Source organism: Petromyzon marinus, chromosome 33 (assembly GCF_048934315.1).
Source record: "Petromyzon marinus isolate PM22_M1 ecotype Great Lakes invasive population chromosome 33, UKy_Petmar_22M1.pri1.0, whole genome shotgun sequence".
Lineage (NCBI taxonomy): Eukaryota > Metazoa > Chordata > Hyperoartia > Petromyzontiformes > Petromyzontidae > Petromyzon > Petromyzon marinus.
In genome coordinates this window covers 10,413,586-10,438,631 of record NC_133699.1, presented here as the reverse complement: position 1 = coordinate 10,438,631, position 25,046 = coordinate 10,413,586, and the positions used below count along the sequence as shown (strand labels likewise).

Sequence of the window (25,046 nt, the reverse complement as noted above, 5' to 3'; positions counted from 1 at the left end):
TAAACTATTTTGTCTTTTCTCAACGTGACACTTTTTTTGCTGATTGGCCGTGTCGGGTGGTGGAGGGTTACGACACATTTATAAATAACGCGATCTAACCCAAAAACCTTTATTATGAATTTTCCGTGGTCTTCGTACTCACAGAAGTGATGGCACCTGATGTCGCGTGAAGCCACTTTTGGCATAAATTGTACGGAAGTGATGTGATGCAAATAATGTCATCTCCTGAAATGTGATAATGTCGGATTAATCCAAAACCAAACAAAAGTTTGTTTTAATCAAAACTAAAGTTCTTACAGAGGCCTGATTTATCGAATGAATCACACCCCCCAGCCTGCACACAGTTTTATCAGCAGACACTTGAGAGAGGCCAAAATGAGCCCGATAGATTAATAACAAATAACTCATAACAAATATATCAATAACAATGCTGCCTTAAAAGCAAATGTATAATATCGGTGACATTTTGGTCAAATGGCCCTTCTTCATAGGCCAAATAAAATTGAACACAAGCTGAGAAATTCACAAAGCAGAACGGAGTAGACTGTGATGAAACGACAGTGGGTCTGGGCAGGACCCGTTGCTAGCAGAGATGATGGCCGATGGAGAGGTTGGTAACAAAGTAGCAGCCAGGAGGAGTATTGCACCCAGGAGTACGTCTAGCGCGGAGATGGAGTGATGAGATTAGCTCACGCGTGGGAGTGAGATGGATTGCGGCATTGTGGGGAACCATGGGAAAACGGTGATGACCTGGGGAAGCCTTCGTCCAACTGTGGATAGAACATGTTTGATGATGATGATGACGACGATAATATGTGGTTGAGCTTATTATTACGCTCATTGAACATGCATTAGAAAACGAAATAATGAGTTCCTGTAAACACGCCATTAAAAGAACGGCGGTATATGAATGTGACTGTGTGGTGTGAAACGGGGGCTGCTTACCGGCTACATTTGCACATCAGCTATTACTCGTGGTATGTCACACGAGGGCTTTTAAACGTTTAGAAAGCGTGGCCCCCTCGCTCTGCGTGGACTCGCAGTGCTCAAGCCAAGCTTTCCCTCTTCTAACTCATCACACTACGTCAGGAACCACCATTGCTGGAACCACCCTCTCCGAGGTCTCAGAGGTCACAAAGATCGCTGGACATGCTCTCATGTAGAAAGGGTCACTGGACACTTTACATAAAGGGTCACTGGACACTTTACATAAAATCCGTGATCTGGTTCCGTCTGTAAAAGATGTGATTCCGGACATACAATACCCTGGTGTCTACAAACTAAGTTGCCTCTGTGGTAGTAGTTACATTGGAGAAACCAAACGCCATGTCTCTGACCGCATTCGTGAACATTATGCAGACCTTAAACACGGTAGGACCAACACCTCGGCCGTAGCAGATCATTGTTCTAATTCAGTAGGCTCACATGCCATTGACTTTTCCAAGACGGAGGTTCTTTGTAAGCCATCTGGCTTCCATGAGAGATTCGTTCATGAGGCTATCCACATATACAAGCACAGAGACAATTTCAACCGAGAAGATGGATTCTATCTTAGCAATCATTGGAAAGATTTGATAAATCATTTCAGTTCTTGATTGATTGTTCACGCTTACAGTGGCTTTCAGACAGCATACATTATAAAAAAATTCGTCTCCCCCCTCCTCTTTTCAAAAAAATAGATGGACTAGTCCTGGGCAAACTGCCAATCGCTGCGCGTGACGCCAACGTTTTTTATAAATAAATAAATGTGCCGTTTTTAAAATAAATTTATGCAAACCGACACACCTGATGATGACCGTTTGAGTTATGGTCGAAACGTCGTGAGAATTTTTTATTGTTTTATATATATTTTGTTATTTTGTTGTTTCTCTTCAACGTGACTTTACCGAAAAAACTAAGAATATGAATTACTGCAGTCACGAAAGCTTTAAATCAAAATAGGATCAGCAGTGTTACAAAAACTCTCCTGCCGACGCTATTGGGTGAAGCTGCTGCTGTTGTCGGCGGTGGCGCAGGAGATTGGCCACTACGACCTGAACCAGAATAACTGGGTTTGATTCGCGGCCGCAGCTAACATCAGTGGGGAAGTGATATCTGAACTGGTCCTGGGCTACAACATCACCAGCGATCGGAAATTGTTACTTGATTATTAAAAACAAAAACGTTTTTTTTTTTTTTTACCAGGTAAGGCCCACTGAGATAGCTCTGTTTCAGAAGCAACCTGGCCACAAATGATAGCTGGTGAATTTATATCAGCCAAATACTCTAAACGCGTGATGTTGATTCGAAATGTGGAGGGGAAAAACCGGAGGACCCGGAGAAAAATCCACGCGACCACGGGGAGAGAGACACGCAAACTATGCAGGCGGCAGGGTTGGGTTCGAACCCACAACCATCCTGTTTACCGGGCGAGGTGGTTAACGTCTCTCCACCGTAGCGCCCCATGTGAAGGTTGCTGGGGTGAGGCGGAAAACGGGACACGATGCGAGTGGAAGCGATTCTCGTGCGAACCGTGAGCACCGTGCATGGCCCCACGGAGGGTGTCGCGTCGCAGTTCTCCCGCGGTTGGACAACATTTGCGAGGGAGGCGGCTGAATAGGAGAACGCTCTGGGGAGGGCAGAGATCGGAATCTGCGTCTGTTTTGCATGTGCAGCCATCACACGGGCGATGAGTAGCAGTTCGTTTGTCAGACAAACTCGTTTCAACTTGCATCACACCCCCTAAAAATAACCGAAGTTGTCCTTGGGACAATTTGTGGAAGTTTGATGGAATCTACGGAGAGAGTTGTGGGAGGGTGGTGGGGGGGAGGGCTTGCGCCGACGTCATCCTCGGAGAGATAAGAACAGAAGCGACCCCCCCCCCCGGGGGACTCCCCTGCCCCCCACTCCCCCGCTACACACAGCGTGCGCTTTATCGTAGGAAGTTGCACAGATAACTACACCCTGAGCTTGTTCACAGAGGCCGAAGGTTAACCAGGAGTGGGTGCTCGCGCTCCCGTACATATTTGGCTCGGAAGCATTGCTAAAGGGGCAGGGTCAGAGGCTTTTCGATGGCTCGAAAGAAATTGAGGGCGCCTGGGTGGCGTGTTGATTGCCTCTATGCTTGCTTCCGCACTCCTTAGCGCCACGCAGCCTCTGACAACCTCCTTCGGCGGCGCGCAGCCGGTGTTAGACAAAGGGATGAGGTCAAATTGATCGGATGGGTGGGTTGTGGTTGTGGTGGTGGTGGTGCGCCGGAGAGGAGTTGACAAAGGTGTAAAATGTTTGCGGCGATACAGAAGCGGCCGGGAGAGTTTGTACAGCCGCGAGATAAAATAGACCGCACTCCACTCGCACAGCAAGCATGGGCGGTGTTTCACGCAGTTGGCCACTTTGGGGCAATTTCTTTTTTAAAAAAAAAAATTGGCAAAATGATTGAGAATAAGCTCCAGAAATATGTTTGCCGTTGACGAACTGAGAAAGAGGTGCGATTTCTGAATGGAAGACTTTGCCGGACGCGTCGTTCAGCGTCGTCATCGATTGAGTGGGTCTCATTCTTCAAAGCCGTCATAGTCCCCACAGAGTGAGCCTACCGTATGCGTCCAAATTAATAATAATTGCCGGGTCATTTTCAAATGTTGCCAAAATGTTCGCCACAAAGCGGAGCACTCGGAGGAGGTAGGCTGTCACATGGCTCTGTGGCGACGTGGGCTGACGTCCACTCACGCGTAACACCGAGACATACGTAATTCACTATTTTCTTGTGCATTCTTGGTGCTCTTAACCGTGTAAAAGAATTTGCCCAAATAAATAAAGGTCGCCCCCTCCTCTCTCTCTCTCTCTTTCCTGCGATGATGTCACGAGCTCCTTAATTCTGCTCGCGGTTGCGGTGGGCGGCACCCGCGTTCCACCCCCCCCCACGCTCGGCGGCGTGAGAGACAATTTGAGACAATTTGCCCTCGACGTAATTATTCCAGCAATCGGTATCTGCCTCGTGGCAAGGCTCCCCGTGTCCGGGGTCGTGGTGCTGGCGAGATGGCACGGCGCGCTCCGTCGCTAAGAGGAGGTTTGTTGTTTTTGTCAGTGTTTTGATCTGTGTTTTAGGTCATTAAAAAGTTGTTCCCTGTGATAACAACGATCCGTCATGGATTGAAATTTCACCGGGTCGCGCTGGGGGGTGTTGCACGGGCACGCCTGGTGACGCGCCGGTCTGGAGGCGGCCTCCTCCGTCCGCCGGCGGCGGTGGCGGTGGGGGCCTTGCCTCTCTCTGCCCCGTCCCTCAGCCGAGCCAGGCGCAGTCAACGTCTGAGATCAATATCCATCTGCTGCACTCTCTGGGTCGATGGTTACATAGCTCTCAGGCTTTTTCCCGTTTTTTTGTTGTTGCTGCTGCTGCACCAAACGCACCGTTGCAAGGCTGCCCCAATCCTTTATCTTGCAGCGATGTTTAATTTTATTCACCTGCAGGGCTTCTTTTCAATACAATTCATCACGTGTAGCACAGCATTTGTCATTTACTGCACAGCGGATGCTCCCGAGGCTAAATGAATGGAGGGTACACATACAAAACACGGTTACTGCTGTGTTGATGTATGTCATTGTGCACCGGGAAGCCCAATCACCTTGTGGTTAGTGCAGCTGTCTTTGTTTCTCTGAGGTCAGAGGTTTGAATCCTCGGCTCGGCCTCCCAGGGGCAGCAGGAGCCTGCTGCGACTGTTAATCCTCCGGTAAAAACGCGCATGCCGTGGGGTGGTGGCGCAACGGTTAAGCACGCTGTGCCGTTAAACCCAGCCGCACGAGTTTAATTCCCAGCCGCGGCTGTCATCATAGTTCATAGTTCATTTATTTGGTATAGCCCTGTGAGTCATCAATGGCGAGCTCGTGCTTTTGTTCAGCCGGAACAGTCCAGAACGCTGTTGCGGGCTATTATCACGGCACGCCGCGTCTTTCTCAGCAAAATAAGGCCGTTGCATGGACTCGGCAAGCAGTTCTCACAGTTCACGTTGAAGCCATCCGGATGCTTCGTAAATCTGTTTAAAATGTTTTAATAATATTTGGTGCAATAGTATAGGAGTGTTATGGATAGGTTTACCTTGTCGTGGCAATGCATGACAACGCTAATAATCCCTCCTCCAAGCCCGCCTAGCAGTGTTCCAGAAATTTTTGGGCGAGACATTTAGCCCTGGTGGTGAGTGATATCTGAAACGACGGTCCTGTGTCCTTCACCAACCCACACTGACGAGTGTGGTGAAGTATGGCCAAACAACCCCATTATAGACATGGCATGGCTTGGATTTCAACCAGCAGTGTATTAGCAAAGGACTGTAAACGATTCTTATGGAGAGCTACTGATCGTGTGTCCCACTCAGCATTCGCACGTTTGTCAGCTTTGAGCAACGCTGTCAGATTTCCAAAAAAAAGTCATCCCTCGACGTAAGGCACTATTAACGGAGTACACGGTGCACCTATCCATACCAACCTTACATCACAGACAGCGCGGCCCGCAAAATAAACGTTGCATAACGGCGCAAAAAGTATCGCTTATTGTTTGACGTTACAAGCGCCAGAGTTCCAGGTTGCCGGCAACTTTCCGTTTGTCTCCTCCGGCGGTCTCTCGTGGCCCCCCTCCAGTGACAAATGCCCGGCGGAGACGCTCACAGCCTGGAAATGAAGTGTGGCTTGTCAGATGGCAGGGTGGTTATTTGTCGAGAGACCGCATTTCTCACAGGATATTAAATGCGGCTTAGCATGTGCATATCTGTTTAATCTATCAGGCCCTCCTCTCCTCCTCCGTATGATTATCTCGTGGTATTTCACAGATGGGAAAGTCACACAAAACTTGCCACAATCGAGGTAATGCTGTTCAGCTGGTCGGCGTCTTCGCTTCTGCTTCTGCTGCTGCTGTTCTGCATCGAATGCATAAACATATGTAAATTCTAAACGATTTTTTTGCACAGTATTTTATACAAATATTTTTAAATAGCTTTGAACATAATTCCATGGCCAGTGAATTTGGTTGCCTAGACATGCAGCCTTGTTGTTGTTTTGCAATTAAAGAATGGTATGTTTACTCATTAAAATGGCTAAATGAGTCACACAAAATGTTCAATTACCATTACCCATAATTTGTGCTTCACACTGCATCATTGGACATTAATGCACATTGAAGTCATGCAAATATGCACGCCAATAAATCCATTTTAAATTGAGGCTCGTTAAGCCGGCTCTGATCCTATAGATGTCGGGTCAGGTTCCACACCTAACTGCCGAACGTACGCGGGTTACGTAACGACGGGAATAATGATTACGCTCGCCCACAGCGGTTCTTCTTCGCGGTAGATCAAGGCCCGGCCTTGCCCACACAAAGAGTACGGTCCCCTACCTGAGCGAGAGGGTGCACGCGGCGCCGACGCTGGTGCTGGCGCAGGATTCTGCGCGATCGCCGGCACTTCGGTGCCGCCCGCACCCGTTGACGGGGCGACGAACCCGGCGGTCGCGTTCGACGGCGCTGCGGAGCCGTATTTTTTATTTATTTATTCCAAAAAACGGATCCCACTGGCGCTGCATGCGACGTGGCTGTTGCGTCGCGTGCGGATCTGCGCACGTGTACCTTCGCTTTGCACGACGCACACCGTGGGCGTGTGTGCGGTGTTTTCCGGCCAGCGTTATTACCACCGCTCACTGTCTCGCGGTGCTGCTCTTCCGTTGCAGCAGAGACATTGTGATTGCGGGTTCTGATAGGGAAGCTCTGAGTTGACGTGCGACAACTTTTCAGGCCAAATTATATGCAATGCGCTCGTGCCTGTCAGATCTGGGAAGCTAAGCAGGCTTTTGGGGCCTGGAGAGTGCTTAGATGGGTGGCTCCCGCTGCATGCCAGGTTGCCATCGGTGGCTGCTGGGTTGTGCTCGGTGGTGTTCGGTCGAGGGCAGTGCAGCACAATCCATTGTTGTCTTGCGCTTCTATGCTCCAACGTCTTTTCTCCCCACCTCCACCAACCCACACAGGCCAGAGTGGTGAAGTGCGGTCAAATAACATCTACGACTGGCACGATGCGGCGAGGCTCCGAGTTCATGCGGCACTGGATTAATGAAAGGGCCACCCGTGTACATTTGGGGCTTTTGTACGACCAGTGTTTTTATATGGATGCCACTTTTGGAAATGTACGGCTGCCGATGTTACCGAGCCACTCAGCGCTGCCCAGTGTCTCTCCGTGCGGCCCGTCCACTAGGCCGCCCACCGGGCCGTCCGCCAGACCGTCGGCCGGGCCCGTCCATCAAGGCCTCCGTTTTCCACGACACTAACGTGTCCCTGGGAAAAGCCCGTCAGAGAAATTGGCATCAGCGGCAGTCGTTGCCCGTGGAATTTCCTCTTCGTTTTTCGATTTTGAGTGCGAGGATTTTCACAGCACCGCAGCCGTTGCGGCGGCGGCGGCGGCAGCACCAGCGGTAGCGGCGGTGAGATGCTTTGTGTGTGTTGGCCGCGACACCAGCCGTTGCCAGTCACGGAATAACGTTCGCCATTTGCATGCCGTCTCGGCTCAGGCTACGTCCGGCTCTGTAGGACTGGCCGCAGCGGTGGTTGAGTCCGGAAAGGACGGTAATCAATACCGTAATGTGCTCTCAGACATCCGTGGGAAAGGGCCAAGGCGGCGCTACCCTTTTTGAAATTGAACAAAATGCTCTTTTCCCTGCGATTGTTTTTCCCACCTTTGCTAATGTCTCCCCTGGTGAATCTGATTCCACGAAAGGTCAGCTTCCTTCAAGAACCAAATAGTTTTTCAATGGGCATTGACCTGCAGTGTTTGCGGCTTCGGCCGGCAGAGATGTGGAGTGTCCCGGTTTGTTGTAAAAAAATAAGCTGAGGGTGCAGAAATGGCGGCACGTGTTCGTATTTACAATAATCCACTAAAAAAGTTGGTTGCTGCATCAACAATTTCTGTTTTAGCGAAATAGGCCGATTAAAATATTTTGCTGTGAAGGGAGAAATGCAGTGGTCACCACTTGAAATGAAACATCCCTTTTTAAACTGTTTCTCTCTCCCACACCTTCCACCCTCCCCCCCTCTCACACTGGCTTCATTCGAATGTCCCTGAATGCATTGCTTTTGTTATCTGCTTCTTAAAACGTCAGCGTACATGCGGGGTAATTAAAGTGGCAACAAAAAATATAAATGACAATAAGTACAATTTCTACACTGACGGTCTCTCAATCCGAACCGTGACCCGCGGGCACCGTGTGTGCTCGCTTCTTCTCGTTGTCGCAAGAACGTCCTTGCGTGTCCGTACGCCAATCGGTATTTCTAAGTGGGTGGCAGCGGTGGCTCTGCAGTTGGCGCACTGCGCTCCGAGCCTGGACATCCGAGTTCGATCCCTGGCCACGGCTAACATCGTGGGTGAGCGGCATCTGAACCGGGGCTTTGCGCTCCACCTTTCCCGCGGTGAGGTTTGGTCAACAACCCCAGTGGCCACCACGACACAATGAGACTCTGTTGTCTTTTTTCAGCACGCGTGTCGGATGATACGCACGCTCTGCTCGCCGCTCGTTCTCCGTCCCATTTCTTTAAAACGATCTTTTCGAGACGTCCCGTCGGGTGAGACCTCCGACCACGGTACGAGCCGTTCGGCACGCGGCTTCCCACTTCAGGTTATCATAACTTCCATTGCGCAGACAAATTAGATCGTAAATCCACCCCCAGGGGTGTTTGTTTTATATTTACAGCTGCTGTCAAATCTATGCAGATGTTACAAGGCCCCCCCTGCCGCAATCACCGGTGCCATGTCCCCGCTTCCAACAGATGGGAGTAAATTACGCGTCCGCGCTGCTGCTCGTTAGCATGCACGATCGGGTCGCGCCAGGCGCCAGAGCGCTGGCTCCCGTCGGCTGCCGTCGCTCTTCCCCGCGACTCGGGTGGCCCAACGTGGAGCAGATTGCTCTTTTCCCCGCTCTTATGCTTTTCCTCCTTTGCGAATGCCTCCTCTGGTGAATGTGATTCCACCGAAGGTCATCTTTCTTCAAGAACCAAATAGTTTTTTTTATTTTTTTCAGCGGGCGAATAACCTGCGGTGTTTGTGCGGCTTTGGCCAACAGAGATGCAGCGTGTCCTGGTTTGGTGTAAAACAAAAACTAAGAGCTGAGGGTGCAGAGATGGCGGCGAGTTGTTTGTATTTTACATTAATCCACTCAAAATTTGGTCGCTGCATCAACGACATCTGTCTGGTTTTCCCAGCGTCCTCGTTTTGAGTGGGTAGCTGTCCTGGAAATCCCTGGGGGCGGTCAACACTCCCGGTTTTTGTCCGTTGTTTAAAGATACACCACTTGAGACAGGTGCGTTCACACTGCATTCAGGGTTTAATTATTCACTCGATGTTTTCCAGAACACTGCTAAGCCGGCTTCGAGTAGGGTCTATCGGCATTAGGTTCTACCACGAATATACGCTTATCCATGATAGACTCATATTATTGTACACTACATTGCGATAATCAGACATGGAACAAACAAAAAATACTGAAATTAAATAAAGAAAAAGTTTCCCCTTCAATAATTCGTGGACCGTTCTCACCCCTTCTGCTCGTTTTGAGAGATCCTCCTCTTATGATGGTGATGATGTGTGCCGGTGTTTTGTACCTAAGAAGGTGGCAGCCCAATCCGTGACCACTTAACGTTAAGGTGTTGTTGCGGCTGCTGCTACTGCACGTGATTCGTGTCTCCGTATATTGAAATAAAGCCAAGCGGAACGTCTTTGTGAAGGCAAAGAGAGACACATTCGCCGCATCGCATTCCCTTTATTGATCTAAAATGCGGTTGAAACCGTTCAGGGTTTTGGCGCACACTAAATACTCTTTTATATGTGGAGTGCCTGCAAAAGGAAATCACGTATACGGTATGTGAAAAGAAAGATAATCTTCAGAGCATAGTGTTTTGCACGGGGAGGGCAGATGGGAAGCTGATGGAAACGCAGTGGGGTGCATTTCTGAAGGGGCAAGGTGCCGGCTATGGGGTCTAGGGCATTCCTCGTGCTCTTTTTATTTGAGGAAATCGCCCCTTTTATCCGGTTCACCGTGCGTTCCTCTCTCCGTCCGTCTGCCCGTTTCGACCGAGCTTGGTGTTTGTTCGCTGTGTGCGTGGCGTTTCCCTGCGGCCGCACTCCGCTTGTAACGGCCACCCCTCCTCCTTCCTCCCCCCTATTTGCATATCCACCACTACGATCTTTTAAAACGCAGGTTGTTATGGGCAATCACGGTTTTTAGCATACATTATGGATTAGCTGCAAGCGGGCAGGCTTCATAAATTATTTACAGCCGTGATAATTAGCCCCTATTTTTAAGTAAGGAGGAATGCAGTGGAGAATTGTATTACAACGTGTCAATAGCTTTCAATTAAAACGAAAATTGCCAACATGAAAGGCTGTTTTGTGATTCATTCCACTTTATTGCGTTACTGTAAAAAAAAATAATAGACAAAAATGCGCTTTTCATGTCAGCGTATAAATTAGACTCTACAGCCATTCGTACAATGGAATTTGGAGATTATATGGTGTCAACTTACGAATATGATTGCTTTATGGTTTTTGAATAGACGTTACATAATAATCCTTTTCCGGATGGGGCGGTTGTTTAGCCATACTTCACCAATTGGGGTTAATTAAAGTCTCTGGAGGCGGGGGGGGGTCTGTGTACTTGCTGAGATGTCACTCGCTACTCAGCCGTGGCCGGCAATCGAACTGGGTTCACCAGATCCACAGCGCGGCGAGCTGACCGCTGCACCACCGCTCCACAATCAGAATGAAAATTGGCACCGGGCCGCTCGCTTCAAACGGAGAGAGAGAGTGAACTCCGCAGGAAGGACACGACAAGCGAAAAATACCCACAGGCACTTAGAAAAGAGTGCATTGTATTTGCCATTGCCGTTTGTGATGTGTGTGTAAGGAGGGGTGGGAGAGCATTTATTCTCTTTGAAGTGGCTCACTCCACGTAATGTGCCACACCTGCATGAACGGCAAGTGAGGCTCTATCGTAGCAGCACGTGTAGGTTCAGGGCACTGTGCCGGAGCGTTCCATCTCCGATGCTGAGGTGGGGGGGGTCCATCTCACGATGCTTCCGTTAGTGGCCGCGCCTAACTGGCTCACGCAAGGCCAGGTCGATAATGCAGATGAGAGAAGAAACAAACGTGTGCACGTCTGTGCGTGCGCGTTAATATCCATGCGCGTCAATTGCGTCCAACGGAATTGTCCCGGAAAATCTCGAGAAATACCACCGCCATCGCATTCTGTTTCTCGCGCACCCTTAGAATGTGTAATTGTACAATTGAGATCGGTGATGGATCATTTCGCGGAATCATCTGGAGTGTTGTTGCTGCCTCGAGTTCAAAAACCTTGAACCGGGTTGTCTGTCCGGATGATGAATCACCCACGCGAGCAGGTGGTCAGCCCCATCTTTATTATTTTAAGATCACACGCTGGCTGCCATGGTGAGCTCAAGTCCCATGTTAGGTCAGCATGCTGGCCTATTTGAATTTTCCTGAATTTGAAATAAGGGCCCGTGGAGAAACATCACAGCGCACTCTGCTGCGACGGCTCGTGCAGGAATTGTGAGAGTGGAGAATGTGAAGGTCTCACGGATATTTTGCCGCATAATTTCGGTTGCCGGAGAGATGAGACGTTTACATAACAATTGTTTTGAACATTTGTGCTTGATTGCCGCCGCTCGAGTGATTAAAACATCCGGCCCGAGCGAAAAACCTTATCATTGCGACGGTAGCTTTAAGTGCTATTTATAACATTTCTTTGCGATTTTTCAACAACATCGTGTGCGTGTGTGGCTTAAACGATTGAAATGAACACGCACGGAGAGCAGAAGTTATGAGAGGGTGTGCACTGTGAACCGGCTTCCAGCTCATCTTATAAGTCCTGGCACACGTCTGTTCAAAATGACACACGCCAGCTCGCCACGTGTCTGACACCCCGCGCTAAAATATTAATGCACGATTGCTGGGTCATTTCCAAAACCGCTGATGTCGGCATGCTCGCAGAAGTAGCGCGCTGGAAGTACTGCATGTTTTCTGTTTTGCTTGCCGCCATCCGCCGTGGCGGTATAAAATGATTGATATAAATGCGCCGCATAAAGCACACCAACAGCCCCAAGCGGCGCTGTGGCTGGCTTTTCCTGATTCCCTGGACTGCTGAGGACGTCTTTTGCTAAAGTATCCCCCACAACGGAGCACGGATATAATATTGCGAGGCAGTGGACAATCTTGAAATTGTTGCTGTCTTCATTTTAGAAAAAGTCCACCCGTTTTTTATTTCTGACAACTTCAGCGTGACCACAATAATTTAAGTCCCTTTTTCAATCCGCCAGTAAACGTTCCATGTTTACTGGGTCACTGGTGGACAAAGGCGGCGTCAATCTTGGGGGCAGTTCAACCATATTTCACCATTCTGATCAGTGTGGTGTGATGAAGTTGGTTTCCGGAAATCAAACGCAGGTCCCTGTGTTTCCACACAGCCCAATAACCACTCCGCCACTGCATCCGCCCGGCGCGACATTATTATCCCCAATCATAAAATTCAGCTGACCTCCCTCCACACCCGGGGCTCAACGTTGCCACGACACTCCTTCGTGGCCGTGGTCAGCGATAGACGCGCCATGTCGCCTCAACATTGTCCGCGCGTGGCCCTGACCGCTCTGGGCCCTCGCTCTCGCTGCTGAGGAAACGGCCGTCGCCTGTCTCCTCGGCAAACATGAGCGCACGATAATCGAACCCAAAACGACATGACTCGGACACATTTCTGGTAGTTGTAGAATTTTGTTTTCGACGCTTCAATCCCCCTAATTTTATTTTCACATACGGAACGGATAAACAAATATCAGAACTCGAACCGCGTTTGATTTTTTTTGTTTTCCCGTGCACCTTAAGTTTTTTGAAAACGGCAGAAGCGACTTGCGTTGTATTTGTTATTGTCGAGTGATGGGATACCTGAGGTGGTGGTTTCGTAAGCGGAGACGACAGAGCACTTGTGCCGGCTGACACAGTAATAAAGCAATAGTGCCGTGTTGATGGATTATTGATTTAACACGTGCAGACAACGAAACGCCTCGTGTTTCCTGATGCTTTGCGGCGACCGCTGTTGTTGGTTGGCGGAGTTGTGCTTTGGCCGTTGTCTGGAGGGGTCCTGTGTCCCCACATCCCGGCTCGCGCAGGGACCGCCGGTGGGTCCTGTGGGAGGAGAGCAATTCTGCTCAAGGAATATACATTCAATAAGACGATACGTGTTTGTGTGTAGATATGAGGTGCGAGAAAGTCAATGTCATCATGAGGAGGGTGCGTTCTGAATTTAGACTGCGCTGCACGTACCAATGTTTTTGTCCTGCTGGTTATGATGATGATGGTTGTGGGTAGGGTGATGATAGTTATGGTGGTGGTGGTTTTGATTGTGATCATTATAATTGTTGATCTGGTGATGGAAATTGTCATTATATTGGGTTGTGGTGGTTGTGATATGAACGGTGATACTTATGGTTCTAATGATGCTGTTGGTGCGTATGTGATTATTGATAATTGGCGATTGATGATGAACACGATGGTTTTGTTTGCGATGATGATGATAATTACTGTGATAGTGATGATTGACGATAATGACTATTACGACGGCCGAGCAGCTTACCGTCACTGCCCACAATGTCTCCCCGTGTGCGCGTTCGCTTGATCTCTCTGTAGGTTGTGGACATCCCCAGGGGATGCCCTCACTGATAAGCTTACGATCGGCACCACCGCACGGAACCTTGTGCCGTGGAGATAACGTGCAATGAAAATTGTGTGCTCAATCGATAGAAGCTGCTGTCCTCTCTGCTGAGCATTTGAAAGAAACCGGTTTCTTCCAGTTGAGTTGTAGCCGCAAAAGTGAGGAGGGAAACATTAAAATCCTTTTTATTATTATTTTATCTTCCGTGCCCGTAATAGAAGTTCCCTCCTTGGCAGGTAATTCTGATTACTATCGCGGCCGGTAATGAGGCCACGGCACGCGAGTCAAGCATCATCAGTCGTCACGACCCGTCGTCTCTGACTCAGGGACTTATTAAAACAATGCCCGCGCTCTCGCAGACCAGAGAAGAGACAGAGAGACAAGAGAGAAAGGACGCTCAAAGATGTGTTCTTTTTTGTTTAAATAGACGGCAAACGCGGTTGTCCGCGCGATGAAATCGCTGCCGCATCTCCCTCTCGCACCCCTCATAATTCCTCACCATCATCATCAGCAGCAGCAGTAGCAGCAGCCATATAACCTTTGTGTAATAAAACAAAAAGCGGATAGTTGTGATACTAAAACGTAGATATTCGTGCCGATAGTACCCCAACGCGGCAGAGGTGAGCGAGGTAGAAACGACTGAGGGACGGTGCCAAACAGAGTGTGCTGTTTTCACGAGGTCACACACCTTCTCTGTAGGGGTCACCGTGGGCCTTAGCACTTTGACGCAGAGCTGGAAACTGCACATTCATATGGAGGGGACCGAGTCCAGCTTCAGCACGGCCACCGTAAGGCCTCTCACCGAAAATGAGTTTTGCTCACTCACTCGGCGGTACTCATTTAGACCACCCGAGAAAGATGATTGGGCCGAGTCAACGCAGGCCAGGATTTTAAACGCATTCATCGGGATTGTTGGCATCATTTTACTCTGCGAGCCATATACCGCATGTGATGTTTAGATTTGTGCACAATGAATTTTAGGTGTATCTTGTGATTGTATTGTTTGTTGCGGTTGAACCCAAATCAAGAGCCGAGTGGCTCACAGGGTAAATCATAATAAACGAAATTGAACTGAAACTACCGGGTGTCCATAAGGGGATCGTCTATTATTAAATAACTCTAATTAGACAGTGTTGATGACGTTCGTGCCAAGATGCCCACGCGCTTGAGTGATTTAAAATGGCGCCGAGCAAAGCGGTGACACCTGAGGACGCTGTTTGTTAACACCTGGGGGACTCTCTCAGATCTCATTATGTCTGCAGCCGGCACAGGCACCGGCCCTATCCGCAGTAAATCGCCTCGAGGTGAGGACAGCAGCAGTGAGTAAACGTGGCCACGGTGAATGGTAGAGAGGGGGGGGGGGGGAAAGTCACTACCGCCATTTTGCATGGGAGAACTTCACGGTGGCCATGTTGCTTAGGGGACTTTATGGCAGCCATGTTGCACGGGGGACTTCATTGTGGCCATTTTACATGGGGGGGGGGGATGTCACGGCAGCCATGTTGCCACGGCAGACGCGTGGGTGTTTAAAGGGAGGAAGCCTTCTTCACGTGTTTGCGTGGCGGTAGTGCAGCGGTTGGGCGCGTTGCGCTACGAACCGGCGTTCCGAGTCCCGCTCACAGCCAACATTGCTGACGTGTGTCGTGTATGGTCCCGGCCTCCCCTAGGTTGCCTCGGCTTTGAATGAGTACCTGGTGCATTGTGTAAACATTAGCACTGGGGAGACAAAGGCCGGTCCGGCGCGGTTGTTGGCCTTCACCCTCTCGTGTGCCGGGCGGTGCCTCATAGGTACTCGCTTACCAGCAGATCTCCCCAGCAGTACGTTAAGGCGATACAAGGGGGGTGGTTGTCTTCGTGGTTTTACCAACGCAGCTCCACCTCATGTCCGATTAACAAGTCGTTAATTACCGATGATCCCGTTATAGACACTCTGTGTACCGTGCGGCAGCCCCTTCGCATGTGGTCGGCTGAAGGGGGCCGGATCCCTTCATCCTCCCCCCCCCCCTACTGCTAAAGGCTGAACCCCCTCTTAAAAATTCTTATGGTGGCGTCAAAAAGATGTTGGTACAAGGTCTAGCACACCGGTGGCGGGTGGGCAGAATGCACGACAGGCAATTTGAGCAGATCGTATCGTGACTCATACCGTTCGGCATTCAACGTTCGTTTTGCATTTTTAGTTGAACGTCGCCCGTGTGTCGTTGCGCCCTCTGAGTTTTCGTAACAACCACCACCACCACCATCACCACTTTTAAAGACGTTGACTCCGGCCTGCTGCGGGGGTCTCCTTTGCAGCGTGCGGCAGAAAGAGACACGGAGGAGGGCACGCGTGTGTGCGATGTGTGTAGTGTGTGTGATGTGTGTAGTGTGTGTGATGTGTGTAGTGTGTGTGCGATGTGTGTAGTGTGTGTGATGTGTGTAGTGTGTGCGATGTGTGTGTGTGCGTAGTGTGTAGTGTGTGTGCGATGTGTGTAGTGTGATGTGTGTAGTGTGTGCGTAGTGTGTAGTTTGTGCGTAGTGTGTAGTGTGTGCTTGTGTAGTGTGTGTGTAGTGTGTGCGTAGTGTGTAGTGTGTGCGTAGTGTGTGTGCGGTGTGTGTAGTGTGTGTATTGTGTGCGATGTGTGTGTGTGTAGTATGTGCGATGTGTGTGTAGTATGTGCGTGTGTGTAGTGTGTGCGGCGTGTGTGTAGTGTGTGCGGCGTGTGTGTAGTGTGTGTGATGTGTGTAGTGTGTGCGGCGTGTGTAGTGTGTGCGATGTGTGTGATGTGTGTAGTGTGTGCGATGTGTGTAGTGTGTGTGATGTGTGTAGTGTGTGTGCGATGTGTGTAGTGTATGTGTGATGTGTGTAGTGTGTGCGATGTGTGTAGTGTGTGTGTGATGTGTGTGTGTGTGCGATGTGTGTGTGTGCGATGTGTGTGTGTAGTGTGTGTGCGATGTGTGTAGTGTGTGTGTGATGTGTATAGTGTGTGTGTGCGATGTGTGTAGTGTGCGATGTGTGTAGTGTGCGATGTGTGTGTGATGTGCGTGTGTGATGTGTGTAGTGTGTGTGTGTGCGGAAGGATGACAGGAGGGACGAGATGATGCACAGCAATGCTATCGACTGTGTGGCTGCACGGGCCCGGAGCTGGATCTGGAGGAAGGAATCTGCGCTAAGAATGGCCACGTTGGACGATGATAGAGTAACTCTGTTTAGGAAGCAAATAGCCGTGAGTAAATCTGGAGCGTTCGGCCACACAATAAATAGCAGAGCGCTGCATGGCGGCGATACTGTCGCGAGTTTTTAAAACCACACTCTGATGCAACGCCACAAGTATTTTGTGGCGTTGCATATATTGCACCGTGCCTCCGTCGGACATACATCATTGCGGTTCTAAACCGAAGGTGCCGTCGGAATCCCAAGTAGGCTTTGTGCATTGTAAATAACTCCGCACGCAGCGCTCTCTTCTCTCCATCTCTTGTGCACGTGCGTATGCTTTTTAACTTTAATAATGATGAAGTCAAAAGTGCTTTCCTGCTCCCTGAGCCACCCGTTGAAATTCTACATTCCTACGACGGTGGTTAGCCTCTCCATAAGGCGACCAATGTTGGCTTCCCGACAATCGCACAGCGCTGGTGGGCTGAATCAACCCCCAGCCAGGAGTTGAACTCGCGACCTTTCGATTGCGAGCTGCTCGCTCGACTGCTGAGCCAACCTGGCCCACATCGTCGCCTTTAACAACGATAAACTTTGTGTTTAGAGGCAGCTTAACGCTTCGGTAACTCGGAGCACCTTGCATCAAAACTCATAGCAATCACGTGACGGTGACTCAGCAGTGGCCTAACAAGTGAGCAATAGTTTGCCAGTAGGGGACGATGATTGCTGGGTGGTATTCCATTTGAATATAATGTTTTCGAAAAATTGGGAAAATTGAACCGTGACACTGGCACACATTGGCCCACTATTTTCAAATGATGTCATGGGATGTTTAACGACCACTGTCAGGGAAACTGTGAATGTGTTACGGTTAATAGCCCACAGAATTACCCAGGATGGCCTGCTGGATATGCACTGCAAACCTATGTAACAAGCGACAAATGCACTACCGGTAGGCCCATGTAACCACCCGATTTTACAGATTTTTTTTTTTATAAATCAGTCTGCCGATGGTGCCCATTCTTAATCGACATCGAGGAATGCAGCGCGTGGACGTGCGCGATCGGAGAGTGCGGTGATCACGAGGCAGCCAGCAACTGTTACACGACACGTGAAACACGCGTCCTGTTACGCGACACGAGAAACACGCGTCCTGTTACGCGACACGTGAAACACGCGTCCTGTTACGCGACACGAGAAACACGCGTCCTGTTACGCGACACGTGAAACACGCGTCCTGTTACGCGACACGAGAAACACGCGTCCTGTTACGCGACACGTGAAACACGCGTCTTGTTACGCGACACGCGAAACACGTGTCCTGTTACGCGACACGTGAAACACGCGTCTTGTTACACGACACATGAAACACGCGTCCTGTTACGCGACACGTGAAACACGCGTCTTGTTACACGACACATGAAACACGCGTCCTGTTACGCGACACGTGAAACACGCGTCTTGGAATGCGACACGTGAAACACGCGTCCTGTTACAGGACACGAGAAACACGCGTCCTGTTACGCGACGCGAGCGCGCTGTTTGTCACGCGGTTTTAGCGGGCGCTCCTCGCGCTCGCTTGGCGGCCCCCGGCGCAAGTCGCCCGTGTAAGCTGCCATAACGTGACAGGGTAATTAGGTAGCGCATCGCACCGCAGGTGCCGCCATCTGCTCATCAAACAGCGAGAGAGCGGGCGACTCCTGGGCCATCCCGCCTTCGCCTCTGTAGCTTTTTCCCCGCGGTTCCGGTTCGGGCTCCGGCTAACGATGGCCGCTCGTCGCGCCAACTCGCGCAATGCGCCCGCTCGCTCTTTAATCACTCGTTTAGAGCAAGGGGAGGCTTTAGGTAGAAAACTTCCCCCCCCCCCCCCCAGCGGAGCCGCGTCGTCGCCAATCTGAAAACGAGGATGAGTCAATGCAGCATTAAAAGGGATGAGTGTGCTAACAGGTGCCCGGTGTACGACTCCACGGTACGCGGCTCTGAATAATTGGCCGATGCTGCTGCTGCCGTGGTAGCAGAAGACTGTGGGAGGTGCGCCACCCACTCATTGGTGCCGTCGCGAATTTGTAGGCCAGCTTGTTAAAGTGCAACTGTGACTACTATCTGTTACATTCCCCCCCCCCCCCAATATGCGTATCCGGAGACTCCCCAGTGTCTACTAAAGAGAAGCTCCATTTCCGATGCAAAATTATATTTATTGTGGGAAAGATGCTTTTTTGGTGCCATGAGATGGGAAAAGTGTGTGGGTAAATTCAATGTACGATCACCATCAATGTCAACCATCATCACCACTGCCACCACCATCATCAATACCATCACCATCGACACCAAGATCAATCCCACCAACATCACCACCGTCAATACCAACACGATCGCTACCACCACCATTAACATCACCACCACAGTGAGCAGCAATACCACCACCATCAACACCAACAAACGCCACTCCTGCTCTGCCGCTCATAACCTCCCTCCTCGTCGTTTGTACATACGAGTCTCTCCCACTGCATGAATCCACAGCAAAGAGCTGTCTCTTGTTTCTGCTATGTGACTATTAAACCACCATTCACTTCACCAGGCTACGTCATGTTCACAAAATACATGCGTAGAAGAGAACAGAAAAATTGTGAGATGAGGAAATTGTATGATGCCCTCTGTGACTTTACCAATTATCGCGGATACTCTTGAGTGTTCCGTAAATGTGGCGTGCGTTGGGAATGAGCTGCAGAATAAACTTGACATCATCTTGGTGCGGCTCTTTGTTTTTTTTTGCCAAGTACCTCATTCTGCGAGCATTTCTTACCACCCTTCATATACAGCACCACCGTATTCGTGCTTATAGGTTTTCCCTCATATATAGCTCCATCTAATACATGCTTATAGGTTTTCCCTCGTATATAGCTCCATCTAATACATGCTTATAGGTTTTCCCTCGTATATAGCTCCATCTAATACATGCTTATAGGTTTCTCCTCATATATAGCTCCATCGAATACATGCTTATAGGTTTTCCCTCGTATATAGCTCCATCTAATACATACTTATTTGTTTCTCCTCATATATAGCTCCATCTAATACATGCTTATAGGTTTTCCCTCATATATAGCTCCATCTAATACGTGCTTATAGGTTTCACCTCATATATAGCTCCATCTAATACATGCTTATAGGTTTCTCATATATAGCTCCATCTAATACATGCTTATAGGTTTCTCCTCATATATAGCGCCATCTAATACATGCTTATAGGTTTTCCCTCATATATAGCACCACCATATATGTGTGTATAGGTTTCCCCTCATATATGCCACCATCTAATACATACTTTCAGTTTTCCCTCAGTAGCACCGTATTCGTGCTTTATAGGTTTTCCCTCATATAGTACCACCGTACCCGTGGTTATAGGTTTTGTCTCATATAGCACCATCATATACGTGCTTATAGGTTTTCCCTCATATATAGCACCACCGAATATGTGCTTATAGGTTTACGATAATTTGCGGAGTCACAGCGTTGCTCCGGCCACCGGGTTAAATTGCTGTGGTAACACATTTAGATGATATCGGGGGTGCGATGAGGCTTCACTCTGATGTCAGGTCACATCACTTTCTCACGTCCACCGAGTGGTCCTGTGAAACCGTCAGCTCTCCTGCTTATTAGGCCTCATCCGATTCTCTCCGAAACAACAATAACGCTTATTATTATTATCTCATTAAATGCTAATTATAATGGAAGGTGGGACAGATGAAGCTTTAACGAGAATCGATGACTCACGCGAGATGCGACAAAGGGAAAGGTTTTTTTTTTGTTGCTCCCCGTCTAAAAATAAGCGCTGCTCCGCAGAGCGTGCTGGTGGGCTTGTATATATATTACGATAAATCACATCGCACAAGACTTTTACTACAAAACTGTGCTGAGCGCGCCGTGTGCCCGACGTGGGGTTAAGCCTACAAATAATTATGAAGCGGCGACGAGCTGCCGGTGTCGGTTTGCCGTTGCCTCCTCCGGGCAGTCGCCTATCGAGGTGCCGAGTCGGGGTCGACCGAGCGTCCGGAGTGAGGTCTGCGGGCACCGGTCCCACCGGTCGGCCACGCCGGGGGCATCGGGAGGCTCGCCGACTGTGGGGTCAGTCGCATAAAACCCCTGAAGCGAAAATCTCCCTTAATTGCCACAGATTTGAACGTGGGGCTAATGGAGTTTGCGCTTAAGTAGTTTTATGCCACTGGCTGCTGGGCCTACGTGGGCCGGTCCGTGGATCAGCCAGGCACGGCTCCTATCTCGGTTTCTGACGCTTAAAGTGCCACACAGCACGTCACACTCGGTCCACCCTGCCTGCACTCCCTTAGCTCCTCCGCAGACAGAGGATAAGGGATTGTCGGTTTTTAACAGCGTTTAACGTTTTTAACAGCGTTTAACGTTTTTAACAGGGTTTAACGTTTTTAACAGGGTTTAACGCCTTTTGGCGTTCTCTGGTCTAACACCGTTTGAGACGAGTCTCAAAAGAAAGCTGTCTCTGGTGTGGACCAATCAGTTTCAAGGACAATGCATATATTATCAGAGTATGTTTTTTGTTTGCATTCTGACCACAAGCATTGTGGTTAATGCAGACATGATTCCTTGTAAAAGGATTCAGTTTGGTGTTTTAACATCTTAACACCTGTTTTGTTGCCAGAAAAAAGGGGAAAACCCTATTATCACAGGGTTTAACTTAATATTGTGATTACTCTTTCCCACCTTAAAAAATCTAGTATTTTGTGTATTTTTCTCAACATCTTTACAAGAGCACAGCCCTACATTTGACCCGACGCGAGAGATGCCGCTCGCAGCCACCACGACACGGTTAAAGTGATCCAAGTGGTCCAGTTTGTGCCGGCTTGCCACAATAAGGCTATCCGGTGAAAATCCAGCCCGAGGCCCAATTGGCGGCTAACTCCCATCGGTCATGAAAAACGTCGCGTCAGTTTGAGTGATCCCACCCTGATGGAGGCTCGGGTGTGGAGCACCTCTTGCTTCTGACGGTACCCTGGCCACCCCCAGCCAGTGTCCAGCTGACTTTCCTGGTCACCCCCTGCCAATGTCTAGCTGGCGTCCCTGGTCACCCCCAGCGTGTGTCCAGCTGACGTCCCTGGTCACCCCCAGCGTGTGTCCAGCTGACGTCCCTGGTCACCCCCAGCGTGTGTCCAGCTGACGTCCCTGGTCACCCCCAGCTTGTGTCCAGCTGCCGTCCCTGGTCACCCCCTGCCAATGTCTAGCTGGCATCCCTGGTCACCCCCAGCTTGTGTCCAGCGTGCACTGTGGCTGTTTGAAGCACCACCACACCGGCCATCCCTGCCCGTTTATTTCCAGGCAGGTTCCACATAGGATCCCATTGGCTAGACAAGTAACGATGCATGGAATAAACCGTTTGAATGTGTTTTTGCAATCGCGATGCAGGCATCGCATTGCGCATGTGAGAATAAATTTCCTTTACAGTTCATGCAAATTATATGCCATTTAGGTTGATGGAGTAAGCGAAGTTTGATAAACAGGACAAGCAAGACATAACGCAAATGTTAATATTCATAATATAACATTGATAATTACTTGCTTATCTACGTTAAGGCCCAACGTTGGCCGAACATTGGTCCAATGGTTCCAACCAAATGCCAACGTTGGTCCAATGTTGCCCGTTTACAGGGAACAGGACCCTCTCTCTCATGTGCCGGCCGCTGAGAGTTAACTGCACATGGCAATGCATGTGGCACGTGGGTATGGTGGCGTCTGATATTGCACGTGACACACGTCTCGGGGGAAAATTCCCAACGTGTCACATATTCATGCGAGGCATGGCCAGTGTGCGTCTTGCTTCGCGCGGACAGACCAACAAAGGAACCTTCGCGAAAGATGCTGGACGTGTCGCGTTCTGCATTAGCCCATTGTGCGGCGAGCTTTTCCAGAGAAGCCTGGCGTGTGATATTATAGGGAGGAAAAAACAAAAGCCCCAACGGGTGACATTTAGGGTGCGTGCATGCGCACGTGTGTGTCGGTGTTGCATGTGTGGGGGCGTGTGGTGTGCCCGCGCCTTCGCAAGTGCTTTAATTAATGCTCGGCTTTATCAACATAACCGGCAGGTTGCCATCGTGGGGCAGCAGCTTACGGTGCCCTATCTCTGCCGGAGGGTGTGCCCCAGTATTCCTAAATGAGCGCGCGGCTGCCAGTAAATCAATGGCGACGTGCAACTTTGAAATGCTGCGTCGCGCAAATGGTCCGTCCTCGGCGAAAGGGGTTAAGGCTGTGACAGTCGTATCATGGAGGTTCAGGCCGCACATGATAAATGAGAGGCACAATTACCACTATAAACCAAGTTGAATGAAGGTGCAAAGCAATTACAGGTCAAGAGCTTGGCCTTCTTGCTTACGGCTGGGAATTCACATTCACCTTACAGAGACTTTGAATCCATTGCCTAGTCACCAGCCCCGGGCCAATCAGAGCTTAAAATGTCATGCCCTTTTCTCGTTTATGGCTACAAAGAAAAATGTACGAAATTTCATAATCTTTAACAAAAAAAAATATTTTGCCCGACACCAGCGATTAATTTTATTTTGACCTACAGACATTATTATGACAATACATCAAGAAAATATATCCGGTGTAACCAAAAAAATATATGGCTTTGATGCTCTCGAGAAATATTTATTTTGATTCAGTTGATTGAACAAAGGCGTGGCATTCGCATTGGAGAACATTTCTGTTGCCATGAGATATTTGCATTTGCAATTGAAAACGGTCTACAAAATACATATACATCTGTATTATAAATAAATAAAAGCCCATTCCTTGCAAAAAAATATTAATATGATGACATTTAAGCCTCAATTTAAATGCAAACTTATTGGGGGAAAACTTGCAAGTGTTCACTGAGGCATGGCTGCTTTTAGAAAAACCGTTATCACGAGTAAATGAAAACCCTAACTACAAAATAATGAGAAATTTTTAACACGCCATTAATATGTGGTGCCCCTCATTGGCAGCACGGCATTTTAATGCATGTATTGCAAACATTAATGCGGTTTATAAAAGGCAGCGGAAATGCAGAAGAGGAGGTGCGGATGCAATGCCTTGGATGTGGTGGGTTTTTTTTTGCTGGGGAGAGAAGATTATGCCTCTGTGTTGGAAGGCTTAATGGTGTGTTACGAATCACAAGTCTTTTCCATTTTTATTTGTTCTATTCTGTTAAGCACAAGCAAAACACTGAGCCCTCCACACACATCGCTGCAGTTTTGCTCCATGCTAGGTAAATTATATAGATATTTACTGTACGCATGCGGAGGCTGCCTCGTGCCACGAGATGGATGGATGCCAGTCCAAGCGTAGTTGTTATGTTTATTTATAAATGCCAATTCCGCACGAGGGTTTGCAATGTCCGTCTGTATCTTTACAATGCCCTACACAGTGGCTGCGATATTACAGTAAACAGTCTTGTTATGCTCTGCTCAAACAGACGAGAGTAAGGCTTATATTTTAACATGAGTGAGCAGGTTATTTTTATTATTAACAGGTTTTAGGTGTACAGATATATTTTTTACGGTTTAATGATGGCATACGATAATAAGGAATTGAAATAACGAAATCCATTCCAATGCTGTACTGATGACATGTTAAGTTTTGCAGGGCACGTGATTCCCTGCCTATTTGCTTTGGCCAGAAAATGTTTTCTCTCTCCACGTCTACGCCTGTCCATCCAAGGATACTTGACACGTTCTAACAAAAACTACAAAATCCCTACTTCACATGCCAAAAAAAATATTCACGCAGTAGATCGGTACAGTACTTGGGCAAAATTCACAATAAAATGGTTTTAAAAAAAGGTTTACGAATTAACAACACAAAAGCTGTTACTCTGCATATTGTGATTAACACTTTTTTATTGTAAGGGTGCATAGGTGTAAGGACACAAACCCGTCCATCCACTTATGTGTGTTTGCTTGTATCCGTGCAATACATATCTTGCATGGTCAAATCCCCTTACAAATGGAGTCTCCTCCCATAATGCCCTGGTTTGTCAGCTCACCCCCTTTCCCACGAGGAGACCTGCGGACTTTCTGGGATACTGCCACAATAGCTGCACGATTTTATATGCTTAGAAAAAAAAGGACCATTTTGGTACTATAAAAAATTGGTTGCAAAAATTAACCAACATTCCTGCCATTTTTTTCAA

General features: G+C 48.9%; 1 protein-coding gene and 1 long non-coding RNA gene across 2 annotated transcripts in view; both read left to right on the top strand.

The window, feature by feature from the left end:
• LOC116948442 (neuronal PAS domain-containing protein 3-like) overlaps positions 1–25,046 on the top strand; it is a 93,902-nt gene that overhangs the window by 27,695 nt on the left and 41,161 nt on the right. The gene's annotated exons all lie outside the window — the stretch shown is intronic.
• LOC142929746 (uncharacterized) lies at positions 1,557–24,077 on the top strand. The gene is made up of 2 exons (XR_012945895.1): positions 1,557–4,045; positions 6,985–24,077. It is a non-coding gene; the product is annotated as an uncharacterized LOC142929746 (long non-coding RNA).